Below are 16995 nucleotides of genomic sequence, written 5' to 3'. Positions count from 1 at the left end.
TTGTCATAATCTCTGTACAGATAGAATGCCCTATTATTTGGGACATTACAAAATATAGAAAGACTTTATGTATTCAAGTAGTAATAAGCATTGCTCTAGAACATAGTACTTTACTTTATGAACACATAATTCCTTTAGGGCTCCTGGCCAGGAGTTTGAAAACAGAAAGCAAACAAATTTTTATTTTCCCTCTGGGAAGGTCGATAAAGAGCAATATATAATTACAACTCTTAATACTCACATCACTAAATTAAAAGTGTACTTATGGTTGATGTCAAACACTGCAGTTGTCTACCCATCACAATCTGGCAAGGAGGCTTTAATTGTACCTTTAATTGTACCACTGTACTCAAGCAGGATTCTTGACCATTCCTATCAAAGAGTTTGCTATTCGGGATAGATACAGTGAGAGAAAGTCAACTTTGTTTCACTGTATCATTGTTTAAAAATATGATAAATTTCTTAAAAAGGGTCCTCATGTGTCTGTTGATTTTTTTCTATCAACTCTTAGTTAGAATCAAATATATATTTTAGCTTAAGATAAAGTTAAGGTTGGGATGCTCGGGTGGCTCAGTGGTTGAGCATCTGCCTTTGGCTCAGGGCGTGATCCTAGTCTGGGACTGAGTCCTGCATTGGGCTCCCTGCAAGGAGCCTGCTTCTCCTTGCAAGGAGAAGCTTCTCCTGCTTCTCCCTGTCTCTGCCTCACTGTCTGTGTCTCTTGTGAATAAATAAAATCTTTTTAAAAAGAATAAAGATTTTCAATAATGCTGAAGATCACCATTAAATATCAAAATATTTTTGTTGTTATTTTCTGAATACTTAAGAAAGAGAATTGGTTAAGATAAGGAAAAGACTTGCTACTTAGGGAGATGATATTTTAGTTTGTAATCTAAGGGCTTCCCTAACCAAGATATATTCCTAAAACAGTTATTTTCTTGTACTTTGACTTAGGTAATTAAATTATCTTGCTTTAAAAAAAAAAAGTAAATGCTTCCTCATAGAACACTCTTTAAGTCACTCTTGATATATCATTGAGGGTCTTCCAGACCAAAGATGAAGCCATTGAGAACTGTTACACAGTTACATTTGGCTACACAAATGTGTTGTGATGTCTGACTAAGCTCTCATTTTTATTGAGGCCACTAAAGATCTAAAGAAATAGATTCTCATTTATTATTAGGGACACAGTTTTCTCTGGTTCAAATTTGGATAGATTTAATGTCAATTTTCATGTAAATCCATATTTATATAAGAAAGGTAAATTTATAGCATCATAAAATAAACCATATATTATTTATAAAAATAAATATTTATTTATGTAGTATTTATTTTTATATATACTTATATATGTAAATATATAATAATATCTATGTTTATAATATTTTTATCAATTTTAAGGCTCTTATTAAATGATTATTTATTGAATTTGCAGTGAAAGTCCAACAATGATTCTGAAATGTGGTAATTAGTTACTGTAAAGTTCTCATGTGAAACTGATAGTGTTTTATTTCATAATTCTATTTCAGAATTCAGGTCAGAAACTATTGTCAATCTAAATGTTGTAAGTTATTCTCTCAAACCGAGGTTTTTGCTTTCATCCACTTAGAATTTTCTTTAAGGATTCTTGCTTGTAGAATCATTTGTATTTTTTCTGTGCCATTAAATTGTAAACTCACTCTTCCTGTAGAAGCCCTCACTTGGGATATTGATGTGTATACTTAAGTATACACACAGATTCATCTCATTGAGTTTAAATATGCAGAATAAATTCTATCATCACAGATTTTTTTCTGAAATTTTTGAACCACACCATTTATGAGGATAGTTTAACTTACTTAGGTCTTATTTTTAATCATTCGTATATATCTTTTGGAAAATAAAACAAAACAAAAGTCTGTGGTAAGTTTAACAACGGTGAGTCTCAACTCCAAGATCAACAGAAATCAAGGGACTTAGACAAATCTGTGTTCAAACTTGAGGTATCAAATCCATTTCACTGAAATGGTCAACAGTGATTTATAAAAATGAGCTGAAGGTCACTCTTCATTTATTAATTTCCATACTTATTTTTCTTCTTATATCTGTCCTTACACATCTTCTTTTTGTTTAATGAAGTTTATATTAAAAAGTCAGGAATATTAGGATTTACGCTTCCTATTGCTAATCTTAAGAGAGATTTGACTCTTTCTTGTCTACCTTTCTTCCATGGGTGAGAATTGGGATACTAATTGTTAGACTCATTGAGGTCTGTGGAATCTGCTGGTCCCAGTCTCCATCTTAGAGTCTTACCTTACCACCTCTATTTGTTTCTTTTTTCCTTTTCCTTTTTTTTTTTTAACCCAATTACTACTTTCTTCAGCTTCTCTTCCATTTAAATACTGCTTCCCTTTGCTCCCCCCAATTTATATGATAAATCACTTTCAATGAACATTCCTCACCCCATTCTTGAACATTCATAAAATAGCCTTTCCTAAATTGTAGAGCATATGATCTTTCTCATCTCCATCATTTCTTCCTATCATATCATATAGTCTATAATCTGTTTCTAATGAAGAAATTAGGGCTGTTCTAGCAAGGACCAAAGGAATGAGAAAGAGTGGAAATAGCATAGCTTTGGTTGAAACTACTTTAATTGTACTTTTTCTGTGAGCAACAATTTACTCTCACTGTATTCTAAAGAGGATTTTTTTGCTACATTCTCTTCCCTCTCCTAACCCCAATTCAAACAGAGGCTTTAGATCAACTAAGTTCAATTAAAAGAAAGAAAGATTGTTCTCTTTAATATTCGACGTAAAGCTGTATCCCTTCATATCAGGAAAGTTTTAGTAGGTATATTAACTTTTTGCTCTATGTACTTAAACATAGTCTAGATGAATTATGACAATATATTTACCTATTTTCTCCTGATGAAAAGCAATATGCTGCCTACTAATACTGTCACTGTATATAATATTTAAGGTGTTTGACACCTCAAAAAAGGTAATGTGTAAATCCAATATATCATTTTCAGTTCAACTATCATTTGATAGTGTGTGTCAGGCTCCAAGGAATCAAAAATGAAAAAGACAAGTTCATTGATCTCAAGGAGCTTACAGTTTTGACAGGAGCTAGAAATGTGTTTAATTGTAAAAAAGATTTGTTTATTTAAAAATAGGAGCATTAATAAAATACAGTACCTGTACAGAAAAATGCCTAATTCTCATAGGAAGCTAAAACAGTATTTCAAAAAAGTAAACTCTTGTGGGCAGAATTTTGAAGGATAAGTAGGAATATTTGTCAAAAAGAGGTAATACAAATTCAAGAAGATATTATTTAATAACAATATGTTAATTTATTAAAGAATGTTTTTTGAGATAAATTAGATTTTTGTCAAACAGGGAAATGCCATACTTCTGGCATAAGGCATCGTTTTTCAGACTGCTTGATTTGTTTGTTCACTGGTTTTATGGAACTTATTTTAAAAATTAGTTGCATAGAGTTATAATTTACCTGCAGCAAATAAAACCTACCGGGGATGTGAATGATGGGGCATTTTTCTTTGCAGTTTCATCAGAATCTTCATTGAGGAAAAACTTAACATTCCTCTAATTGAATCTTTCATTTTAAAAGTATCTACTTAAGTATTTATTTGCAGTTCATAAAGCATCATAATCTTGTTTGTTTGGAAATCTTGCTTGACATGTCCTTCTGTTTAGTCTTGGTATTAAATTAGGTGAGAATAAATAATGAGATGTTAATACCAGGGTCAGTTCAGTTTTCTACTCATTTCCACCAATGAGAAAAGCGTTTAACACATATGCATAAATCTTGACTTATAAATATGGTAATAAACAACCAAAATTGCAAATTTTACTAATTTACCTCTAGTAAGCAATAGACAATGTAGACAAAAGAAAGATCCTGTACAGGCAGAGGTTGACATTCTCACAAAATCCTTTTGTATTGTTCATTTAGATTTTCATTTTTTTTGAATTTTTCATGGATTTATACCTGTATTTCTTTTTTAAAAAATGAGTCGTGCACTTTTTATTTTTTTAGATTGTTTCTTTTGATTTTTTCTCTATTTTACTCCTCCCTCCACACCCTTTTTTATGTTAAGCTTATTTTTCTGTTAAACCGATTAGACTGTGTAGCTTTTAAATTTTATTCTACATTCTGTAAATTGTTAATATCTATGAAGCTAGGCTTAAATTGACCCCATTTTTTCATCTTGAATAAATGATATTTTATATGTCCTTTAAGAGCTTAGAATGTCTTGGAAATGGGTGATATAAAATAATCATATTAAAGCTGCATATATAATAAAAATGTAAATTTATCTGAGTATATGAAAATTGAACCCAAAGAAGAACTAGATTATCAATAGTTTATATATATCATAGAGATTTTAATTAACCCAGGCTATGTCAGCTATTATCTAAACTAGTGAAGGGGTGGTGGAAGGGGAGGAGGGCGGGGGCTGGGGGTGAATGGGTGACGGGCACTGAGGTGGGCACTTGACGGGATGAGCACTGGATGTTATTCTGTATGTTGGCAAATTGAACACCAATAAAAAATAAATTTATTATTAAAAAATAAAATAAAATAAAAAATAAAAAAAATAAAAATAAACTAGTGAAGGATAAGTTAATTCATCCCCCCCCCCAATACAAACTGAAATACAGTTACATACTACAAGCATTGTGATTATGTTCTGGAGATACAAGCAAAAGTATTGTTATTTAACATTTATTGAGTGTTCATAACATAGCAGTTTCCATGTTAAAAGCTTTCATCATTGGGTAGTATAAGTTTTCAATAATCATCCTGAATAGGTGCTACAATTTGCTCAAGTTTTGAGGTAAGAACATTAAAATTTAGATAAATGAAATGACTTTACCAAAGTCACTCAGCTAGTAGAAAATGGAAGAACTGGGACCAGATCTTAGTTCTATCAAAACCTCTGTCCATTATCTAATGTACTTCCATTTACCCAAAATATTTGGTTATATATTAAACAATCAGGAAAATTCCTAACCAAAGAGACTTATTACTTTGAAGATATTTTCTTTAGTTTCCTGTTATTTTGTATTCTGTTTTCAAATACTATTATGGGAGAATGAAAGGCTTGTTTTTTGTTATAGCATCGACTTCAGTGTTGGAGTAATCCAGTGAGAACGGGGTTAGACAAATTGATACTGGGACAGGAGAAGAGTTAAAGAAAAAGGCACAAACTACAAGGCCAAACAAAGGAAATGAAAACCAAAACCACAACAAAAATACAGAATCTTAATGTTATATATATACACAGTGGAATGTTATTCAGCCATCAGAAAAGATGAATATTTACCATTCACATCGACGTAGATGGAACTAGAGGGTATTATGCTGAGTGAAATAATTCAGCCAGAGAAAGACAGTTACATATGGTTTCACTCATATGTGACATGTAAAAAACAGTATAGAGGCTCATAGGGAAAGGGAGGGAAAACTGAATGGGAAATCATCAGAGATGGGGGGAAAACCATGGGAGACCCTTAACTCTAGGAAACAAACTGAGGGTTGCTTCAGGGGAGGTGGATGTGGGGATGGGGTAATTAGGTGATGGGCATTAAGGAGAGCACGTGATATGATAAGCACTGGATATTATATGCAACTGATAAATTATTCAATGCTACATCTGAAACTAATGATGTACTGTATATTGGCTAATTGAATTTAAATTAAAAAAATCTTGGAGAATAATCCCAAATTCATCAGCTTTGAGGTCCCCATAATTTTTATTTCTTTGAAGGCATGATTAAAAACAATTTAATGAGAGGGGCACCTTGGTGGCTCAGTGGTTGAGTGTCTGCCTTTGGCTCAGTTCGTGATTTGGCGGTCCTGGAATCGAGTACTGCATCAGGCTCCCGGCATGGAGCCTGCTTCTCCCTCTACCTGTCTCTGCCTCTCTCTCTCTGTGTTCTCATGAATAAATAAATAAAATCTTAAAAAAATATGCTAATGGAGAATTTTGGAGGTAATAAAGCAAATCATGGTGCTTAGTCACAGAGAAGAGTTCATTGCTTTCTGAATTATTTTCACAATAGTAAATGCTAAAATTACTTTAATAAGATTAAAATTTGAAAATTAAGTTATATTAATAAATTAAGGAGACACTGATTTCTTTATATTCCAGGAGAGAACATTGTATATACACAAAATATTTAGTTTGTAATATATTCCAAACATACTGAATGCACAGATGTCATAGATATATTAAAGTTTTGCTTTGAAAACAATTATATAAAAGGATGCCAAGTATTTTAACCCAAATAAGAGAATAGAAAAAGATCCATTTTCACTGGTATTTCTAAAGGCTCTAAGTAAGTATCCTAAACTATAATTGGATGTGGGCATTGAGTTTAGAAGATAGTTTTCCCTGAATACTAAATTTCTCTCTTCTTTATTAGCTAGAAAATAAAAACTTCCAAATAAAACTTCCAAAAAATAGGAAGAGGGAGGCACATGTTTTTCACTTTAATTTTAACCCCTGTAGAAAAATAACTTCTCAAACATGGCCCGAGCATAATTCAATATTTTGACTTAAAAATAATACCAATTTGATTTAAAAAATAATACCGATTATTAAGCTTTAAAATAATTCAACCTTTATTCATTTCTGAAAAAGAGAGTTATAAATTTATTTAAGTATTGTCAAAGGAAGCCCTCATCCCTCTTTAATAGGGACTATTCTTTTTTTTTTTTTTAAGATTTTATTTATTTACTCATGAGAGACACACAGAGAGAGAGGCAGTCACAGGCAGGGGAAGAAGCAGACTCCATGCAGGAGCCCATGCGGGACTCGATCCCTGGAGCCCAGGATCACACCCTGGGCCAAAGGCAGGCCCTAAACCGCTGAGTCACCCAGGGATCCCCGGGACTATTCTTTATGCAATATTTCTAAATATAAGGAATTACCTGGATTCTTGGAGGTTTGCCACACCTAACCAAGGAATAAAGTTTACCCAAAACTGAAATGTATTAAGAAGGAGAAAAAGGGGCTTTAAGCAAAAATTGGCTAAAATAGTTCAGACTTACAGTTGTATGCTAAGTGATGTCCAAGGCCATGAAACTACTAGTGTTTCGTAGGTGAGCAGAATTTCCATTTATTGTGTGTTAGCTGTGACTCATAGCACACAGATATTATCTCTAAATCAACAAACAAGAATGATCAATACAATTTTTCAGATTTTACAGATTTAAAATAGTGATCCGAAACAGGCCTTAGAGATTACTTACAACAGTGGTGTTCACTGCTTCACTGGAATACTGCTCAATTTTGAGAAACATGTACTTTAGTTTTGCAAATTAATACTTTCCATGTACAGTATTCCTAGAATATCTTAAGTAGACATGTAGTATATTGTTGTGTTGGGTACAAATCCTGACAGTGAATAGCAAAATGCAATGGTTAGGTAAAGCCAGTTCAAGGAAAGATAACATATTTCCTGGAACATTTGAGAATTTTACCATTTGTATATATAACAGAGCAGCGTAAGGGCAAAATGACACAGTAGAAAGGCAAGGAAATGGCATGTTAAGTGTGGGTTGTTTAAAAATTACTGTGTGGTATTGGAATAAGTTAAGGATTGTGTTTTAATTATTGTCGATTTACAGAGAATTTTGTGGGTGATTCTTCAATTCCTTCAGTTGCTCATTCCTAAAAACTAATACTCCAGAATGGTCTATAAATCCAGACAAGGCTAAAGACCAATGATCTTGTACAGACCTTTCACTTTACAGATGAGCACACAGAAGGCTTGAGTGGTTTAGTGATTTAATCATAGTCAGTGAGCCAGTCATTACAAAACTAGAACTAGAACACAGATCTCCTATTTTTTTTTTCCTGCTATGCTTGCTGCATAGTTTTATAGTTGTAACATTTCTGGTACATTACACGTTATATTTGTGTAACTTTTTTTTAACTCTAAGTGGTAAGATTTTTGTGATAGTAGTAAATGACAAATAGAATCAATTAAAATAATTTACATATATATTTTAACAGCTTTATTATGGTATATATGATACCCAGTAAACTATACATATTTAAATCGTATAATTTGTACAGTTGATGTGTATATGAACCATAATAACATCAAGATAATGATTATCTCCCCCACATCAGTTTTCATTTGCTTCTTTGTAGTTCCTCCCTCCCACATTTCCTGTTTGCAAACTCCATCTCCAGGCAAATGTTGATTATCCTGTTGCTATATTAGTTTGCATTTCTAGAGACACATATAATGGACTCATACACTATATATTCCATTGTGATCTTGTTTCATTAACTCAGTCATAATATTATGGCATTTATATTTCAGTGTTTATTAGTAGTTCATTGTGGTTTTTTTATTGCTGAGTAGTATTCTATTATATGAATATATGTTGAATTTTTTTTTACCTATTCATATATTGTTGGGCATTTGGATTGTTTCTAATTTTTAGCTATTACAAATAAAGCTGCTGTGAACATTATTGCTCAAGCCTTTGCATGTATATATGCTATATAAATTTTGGATAAATGCTTAGAAGTGTAACAGCTGGTTTATATGTAATAAATGTATGTTTAATTTTTAAGAAACTGACAATTTGTTTTCCAAAATAATTATGCCATTTTATTTACTCCCTGATAGTATGAGAGTCCCAGTTGTTCTGTCTTCAGCAACACTTTGTGTGGTCATTTAAGAAAAATATTTCAGACATTGAAACACGAGCATGATAGTATCTCATTGTGATTTTAATTTGCATTTCTCTAAAGACTAATGATTTTGATCAATTTGTCTATTTGATCCATTTGACTTTGTATCTTGAAACCTTGCAACCACTTTTTAGTCCTGGTGGCTTTTATGTAGATTCTGTTGAATTTTCTTTGTTGATGATAATTATATCATCTACTGGTAAGTCAAATTTTATTTCCTCAATTTTGGATGATATATTTATTTTTTCTGATTTATTGGATCAACTAGTATCTCTAGCACAATGTTGAGTAAAAGACAGGAGAGTGAACATTCTTGACACATTTCTCATCTTAATAGTTTTCACCAGTAAGTATAACATTAGCTGTAGATTTTTCATACATGGTGTTTTCAGGTTCAGGCATTTTCCTTTTATTTCTAGGTTCCTCAGAATTTCAACCCAGAATTGGTCTGTCATGGTAAATATTCTCTACTAACCGGACAGGAATTTGTGTTGTGCTGTTGTTAGTTGATGTGCTCTATAATTATCAATAATGTTGCTTTAGATAATATTGTTGTTCAAATCTTTAACATCTTTATTGAATTCTTGTATATATTTTCTATCAATTATTGTGAAAGAGGTGTTGAAATTTCTTTCTGGGATTGTAGATTTTTGGTTTTCTCTTTGAAGTCCAGTCTGTTTTTGCCATGTGTGTTTTTGCAGATGTTATTAAACACGTAAACATTTAGAGTTGTTCTGTTCTCTTGCATTGCCCCCTTTATCACTGGGAGATGAACTTCTCCGTATCTGATAATAGTTTGTCCAGAAAGGGCAGTATTCTTTGCTCAGAAATTTTCTTTGCCTGATATTAATATAGTTAATCCAGCTTTCCTTTGATTGGAGCAAGCCCAGTATCTTGCTTTCCATTATTTTATTGTAATGTATTTGTATATTGTGTTTAAAGTTTATGTCTTGGGGATCCCTGGGTGGCTCAGTGGTTTAGCACCTGCCTTTGGCCCAGGGCGTGATCCTGGAGTCCCAGGATTGAGTCCCGCCTCGGGCTCCCTGCATGGAGCCTGCTTCTCCCTCTGCCTGTGTCTCTGCTTCTCTCTCTCTCTCTCTCTGTGTATGTCTCTCATGAATAAATAAATAAAATCTTTAAAAATAAATAAATAAATAAATAAATAAATAAATAAATAAATAAATAAGTGTATGTCTTGGAATGCCTGGCTGGCTTAGTGGTTAAGTGTCTAACTTTGGCTCAGGTTGTGATCCCAGGATTCTGGGATCAAGTCCTGTATCAGGTTCCCCGCATGGAGCCTGCTTCTCCCTCTGCCTGTGTCTCTGCCCCTCTCTCTGTGTCTCTCATGAATAAATAAATAAAATCTTAAAAAAAATAAAGTGTATGACTTATAGGCAACATATCATTGGATGTTGCTTTTTAAAAATCTTAATCCAATCTCAATGTCTCTATCTTTTAATTTGGTTAAGATCATTTATATTTAAAGTGGTTCTGATATGGTTGAATTTAAGTCTAACATCCTGCTATTTCTTTTCTGTCTTATGTTCTTTGTTACCTTTCTTTGCTTCCTTTTGGATTAATTGAGGATTTGTTTTTGATTCTTTTAGCCTTTTGGTTGACTTATTTATTGACTTTGTTGTATTATTTTAGAGGTTGCTTTAGGATTTATAGTATTTATATTTAACTTATCAGGGTCTACCATCAAATGATACTACACCACATTAAAATAGTAGAGGGAAATCAGGATGCCTGGGTGGCTCAGATTGAGTGTTTGCCTTGGGCTCAGGGTGTGATCCCCATCTGGGGATCAAGGTCCCCTCCTCACCCGCATAGGGCTCCCTATAGGGAGCCTGCTTCTCCCTCTGCCTATATCTCTGCCTCTCTCTCTGTATCTCATGAATAAATAAATAAAATCTTTAAAAATAAATAAATAAAATAGTAGAGGAATTTGAAATCACTGTTCCCCCATTTTTTTCCTCCCATGGCTTGTGTGTTATTGTTGCCATATATTTTACTTCTGGATATGTTCTAACCTCACACTATATCATAATTTTTCTCTTTAAATAGTCAATGTTTTAAAGACCTTTAATAGGAAAAATGTGCTACATTTATTCACATATTTTTCATTCCTAAGGCTGTTCATTCACTTGTACCAATCCATATTTACATTTGGATCATTCTCTTTATACATGAAGGTCTGCCTAGTGATTGATTTTATATATTTTTTATGTAATGTCTTGATTTTAGTTTTGTATTTGAATGTTATTTTCTGGGTAAGAAAATCATTAGTTGACAATTTATTTGTCAGTGCTTTAAATATGTTGATCCATGTCTTCTGGCTTGCATTGTTTCTGATATTAAGTCAGTTTGCTCGTTATCTTTGTTCCTCTGTATATCATGTTTTTTCTCCCTCCTTTAGCTGCTGTTAAGATGTTCTCCTTTTCCTTAGTTTTAACCCATTTGATTATAATGTGCCTTGGTCTGATCCTTTGCATATCTCTTATGCTTGGGGTTTGTTAATTTTCTTGAATCTACAGGTTTATAGTTTTCATCAAATTCAGGAATAAAAAAGAACCATTATATTTTTCTGCTCCTTTTTCTGAAATTATTTAAATTCAGAAATACAAAATATCTTGGAAGAAAACAAAACAAACACAAAACATATAGGCAAATCTTTACTTCATGAACTTCTTAAATCCTCACTTGTTCACTAATTCCCAAGATGAAAAACTTTTAAAGGAGTGTTCAGCCACCAACAATGATGTTATTGATAGGGATATAGATCAATTTCACAAAAAAAGCCAATGATTCCCATTATAGCACATTATATTGCTGTTGCCATGGCAATCTTCTGGAATTCTTTTCTGTCAGGTTTAGTAGATTTATTAATGAACTGAATTTAATCCTTTGCAAACTGCTAACTTGGCTCAATGAACTACATTACCTAATCCGTGATGCCTACCTGCTGATGCCTCAAATTCCAGGAACAGATAGCACTGTTTCTCCTTTCTTTGTGGATTCTAACTACACAAGTACAGATTTCTTTGTTTTCCCATGAGTTACTAATGCTCTATCTTTTAATTTATTTTTTCTCTATGTGTTTCATTTTGAGTAGTTTCTAATATATTTTTTCAAGGTTGTTTTTCTTTTGCAAATTGTTCTAAGTAATTAATGCCCTATTATAAGGTTTTCTATTTTGGTATTAAGAATAGCCAATAGCCTCAGCCTTAAGTAAACCTTGGTGGATGATACGCCTACAACTTTCATGGATTTCTTTCTCCAGTTTTAGACAGTGTACTAACACATATGCACTAATGAGTACTCTGCTGACTACATCATGACAAGTACTTTGGGATTATTCTGGAATGTCTTACAGTCTCCTGTCCTTTACCATGGTCTAGAAATGTTCTTTAGGCTGTAGGGTAGGACAATTGTTGGACTTACCTTGTTTGTTTCTTGTCCCTTAGATATCACTGTCCTTTGTATTCCGATGTCAAAAAATTTAAGAACTGTTGTTTCATATATCTTGCTCAGCTTTTAGTTGTTTTGCTGGATTGTTAAATTTGGTCCCTCAGACTTCTCTTGGCTGGAAATGAAAGTGAGACATCATATATATTTTTAATATTAGTAATTTTTAGTCCTTGGAAAATCTTATATTACTTTTCAAAGCTGTTCCAAGTTCTAGCTGTTAATGCTATGTGTACTCATCAAAAATAAATGAATAATATGGTATTGTACAATTAAAATCTTGTCAGGAAGACATATCTCATGTTAAGTGTTCTTACACACACACACACACACACACACACACACACACACAAATAAGTGGAGCCAGAAACTTTTTGGTGGTGTTAGATGTATTTACTACTTTCATCGTAGTGATGGTATCATGAGTATATGCATATGTTCAATAGCATCAAAATGTATATACTAAATATGTAAAATTTTTTGTATTAACTATACCGCAATAAAGCTACAAAAATAATAAATGTATTTTATTGTTTCCTAGAAACTCAGTGATAGTTTAACAATTCCATCTTTGAATTTTCTCAATAAACATATGGCTTTATGTTTTATTAATTGTATTTAATACTTTTGTACAGTTATTATATTAAAATATTTTCCCTAATAAAGCATATACTAAAACATATTATTCAGAAATTGCTTAGAGATGTATCATTTTTAGAAAAATAAAAATAGAAAAGACCCACTGTTAATTTTCAAATATATAAAAATGTACTGTTTCAATAAGAAGTCATTAAACATTTGCTTTACCAGCATTATATTGCCCACTGTAGGACATATATAAGACATTTTGAAAAAAATGTATTTGTCTCTGAAATCTTATAATAATGTTGGAAATGTAAGATTAGGATAATGTTTAAGGAACAGTTGTACTCTGAACAAGTGATAGCCTAGGTATCATAGGGCATTGCATAGTGATTTGATGTGATGATAGTTTTTTTTTATTTTAAAGTTAAAAAATTAAAGATTAGCTTTATATTAAATATAAGCTACTATTTGAAAGTTTTGCAAAATTTTATTATTTAATTTTTATTACAACTCAATGTAGTAGATTCTTATAGTAACCCTAGAAGGTGAAACTATAGCACACAGGGGATATATAATTTGTTCAAGACAATACAAGTAGTAAAATTTTATAGTAAGTTGAAACAAAACTGTTATATGCTTATATATCCTTAATTCTTCATTACATTAGTTGTCCAATTTTGTTCCCTGTTGAAAAATGATTAAAATAATAAAATAGCTTATTAATGATCAATAAATCTTACATATATATCAGAACCTATTAACATTCTAACCATTATGTAGAGAAAAAATATTTGATAGATTTTTCTAAATATCATGGTATTTAAAGTTGTATTTTTTTACAGTCTATTTTTTAAAATTTATTGAGGCATAATTGGCATACAATATTATATTAGTGTCAAATATACAACATAGTGATTTACATTTGTACACCTTAGGAAATGGTAACTATAATAGGTCCAGTTACCATCTGCCATCTTGCAAGCTAATGCAGTGTTATATTGTGTTCAGATGCTGTACATTACATTTAAATGATTATTTTATAGCTGAAAGATTCTACTATTTAATTCCCTTCACCAATTTCTACCCCTACCCCTGACAAAGACCAATCTGTTCTCTATATTTATGAGTCTGGATTTTGTTTTCTTTGTTTTGTTTTTTAAACTCCACACATAAGTGAAATCATGAGGTATTTGTCTTTCTCTATCTTCCTTGCCTCACTTAGCATAATACCCTCAGGGTCCATCTATGGTATCACAAATGGCAAAATATCATTCTTTCTTATGGTTTAGTGGTATTCTATTGTGTGTGTGTGTGTACATGTCTGTGTATTCTGTGTGTGTACATGTCTGTGTATGCACATACACACATTTTCTTTATCCATTCATCCAACCTTGGATGCTGATGTTTCTGTATCATGCCTATTGTAAATAATGCTTCAGTGAACATAAGAGTGTATATATCTTTTCAAATTAGTATCTCTGTTTTCCTTTGATAAATACTAAGTAGTGGAATTGCTAGATCATATGGTAGTTGTATTTTTAATTTTTTGAGGAAACATTATACTGTTTTCCATAGTGGTTGCACCAGTTTACATTTTCACCAATTGTTCATAAAGCTTCCCTTTTCCCATACATCTTCACCAACACTTATTTCTTGTCTTTAGCTGTTCTGACAAGTGTGAGGTGACAATCTCATTGTGGATTTGATTTGCATTTCCCTCATGATTAGTGATGCTGCCCATATTTTCATGTGCCTGTTTGCCATCTATATGTTTTTGGAAAAATGTTTAGACCATCTGCCTATTTGTGATCAGATTTTTTTGATATTGAGTTATATAAGTTCTTTATGTATGTTGGATATTAACCCCTTATCAGATATATAATTTTCTAATATCTTCTCCCATTCAGTAGGTTGCCATTTCATTTTGTTGATGATTTCATTTATTGTGCAGAAGCTATTTAATTTAATGTGTTCCCATTTGTTTAATTTCGCTTTTGTCTCCCTAATCTTTGGTGTCAGATCAAAAAAAAGTATTGCTAAGACTGATATCAAGTAGCTTACCACCTCTACTTTCTTCTAGAATTTTTAGAATTTGGGGTCTTATATTCAAGGTTTTAATCCACTTTAGTTAATTTTTGTACACTTTAGTTAATTTTTGCTTATGATGTAAGATAGTGTCTGAGTGCCATTCTTTTGCATGTAGTTGTTAGTACCATTTATTGAATACCATTTATTGAAGAGACTTTTAAGAAGAGTCCTTCATCCATTACATATTCATGCCTATTTTGTTATATATTAATTGAACACACATAGGTGCATTTATATCTGTGCTCTTTATTCTAAATGCACATAGGTGCATTTATTATCTGTGTGTCTATTTCTGTTCTTATGCCAGTACCATATTGTTTTGATTATATATATAGTATAGTTTGAAATCAGGGACCATGATACCTCTAGCTTTGTTCCTCTGTCTCAGGATTGTTCTGGGTCGTTTTGGGTCTTTTGTGGTTGTATACAAATTTTAGAGTTCTTTTAGTTCTGTGAAAAAGTGTCATTGGAATTTTTGATAGATATTTCATTGAATCTGTTGATTGCGATGGATAGTATAGAAATTTTTCAATACTAATTTTTTTAAAAATAAATTTATTTTTTATTTGTGTTCAATTTGTCAACATACAGAATAACACGCAGTGCTCATCCTGTCAAGTGCCCGCTTTCCTCCTTTGTCGAATATTAGTTGACCATAAAGTTGAGGGTCCACTTCTGGATTCTCTATTCTGTTCCATTGATCTATGTGTCTGTTTTTGTGCCAGTACCACACTGTCTTGATGACCTCAGCTTTGTAGTACAACCTGAAAACTGGCATTGTGATGCCCCCAGCTATGGTTTTCTTTTTTAAAATTCCCCTGGCTATTCGGGGTCTTTTCTGATTCCACACAAATCTTATAATAATTTGTTCTAACTCTCTGAAGAAAGTCCATGGTATTTTGATAGGGATTGCGTTAAACGTGTAAATTGCCCTGGGTAACATTGACATTTTCACAATATTAATTCTGCCAATCCATGAGCATAGAATATTTTTCCATCTCTTTGTGTCTTCCTCAATTTTTTCAGAAGTGTTCAGTAGTTTTTAGGGTATAGATTCTTTACCTCTTTGGTTAGGTTTATTCCTAGGTATCTTATGCTTTTGGGTGCAATTGTAAATGGGATTGATGACTTAATTTCTTTCCCTTTCTTCAGTGTCATTGTTAGTGTATAGAAATGCCAATGACTTCTGGGCATTGATTTTGTATCCTGCCACACTGCCAAATTGCTGTATGGGTTCTAGCACTCTTGGGGTGGAGTCTTTTGGGTTTTCTATGTAGAGTATCATGTCATCAGTGAAGAGGGAGAGTTTGGCTTCTTCTTTGCCAATTTGAATGCCTTTAATGTCTTTTTGTTTTCTGATTGCTGAGGCGAGGACTTCCAGTACTATGTTGAATAGCAGTGGTGAGAGTGGACATCCCTGTCTTGTTCCTGATCTTAGGAGAAAGGCTCCCAGTGCTTCCCCATTGAGAATGATATTTGCTGTGGACTTTTCGTAGATGGCTTTTAAGATGTCGAGGAATGTTCCCTCTATCCCAACACTCTGAAGGGTTTTGATCAGGAATGGATGCTGTATTTTGTCAAATGCTTTCTCTGCATCTAATGAGAGGATCATATGGTTCTTGGTTTTTCTCTTGCTGATATGATGAATCACATTGATTGTTTTACGAGTGTTGAACCAGCCTTGTGTCCCGGGAATAAATCCTACTTGGTCATGGTGAATAATTTTCTTAATGTATTGTTGGATCCTATTGTCTAGTATCTTGTGGAGAATTTTTGCATCCATGTTCATCAGAGATATTGGTCTGTAATTGTCCTTTTTGGTGGGGTCTTTGTCTGGTTTCGGAACTAAGGTGATGCTGGCCTCATAGAACGAATTTGGAAGCACTCCATCTCATTCTATCTTTCCAAACAGCTTTAGTAGAATAGGTATGGTTCTTCTTTCAACGTTTGATAGAATTCCCCTGGGAAGCCATCTGGCCCTGGACTTTTGTGTCTTGGGAGGTTTTTGATGACTGCTTCAATTTCCTCCCTGGTTATTGGCCTGTTCAGGTTTTCTATTTCTTCCTGTTCCAGTTTTGGTAGTTTGTGGCTTTCAAACAATGTGTCCATTTCTAATAGATTGCCTAATTTATTGG

The 16995-nt window shown here is 32.6% G+C and overlaps 1 protein-coding gene and 1 pseudogene across 3 annotated transcripts in view; one reads left to right on the top strand and one right to left on the bottom strand.

Moving 5' to 3' along the window:
- The window catches only part of GRID2 (glutamate ionotropic receptor delta type subunit 2), a 1472825-nt gene that overhangs the window by 158358 nt on the left and 1297472 nt on the right, over window positions 1-16995 (top strand). The gene's annotated exons all lie outside the window — the stretch shown is intronic.
- Window positions 11465-11660, bottom strand: LOC112932643 (protein transport protein Sec61 subunit gamma pseudogene; annotated as a pseudogene).

Source organism: Vulpes vulpes, chromosome 4 (assembly GCF_048418805.1).
Source record: "Vulpes vulpes isolate BD-2025 chromosome 4, VulVul3, whole genome shotgun sequence".
Taxonomy (NCBI): Eukaryota; Metazoa; Chordata; class Mammalia; order Carnivora; family Canidae; genus Vulpes; species Vulpes vulpes.
This window is presented reverse-complemented; position numbering and strand designations above follow the sequence as displayed.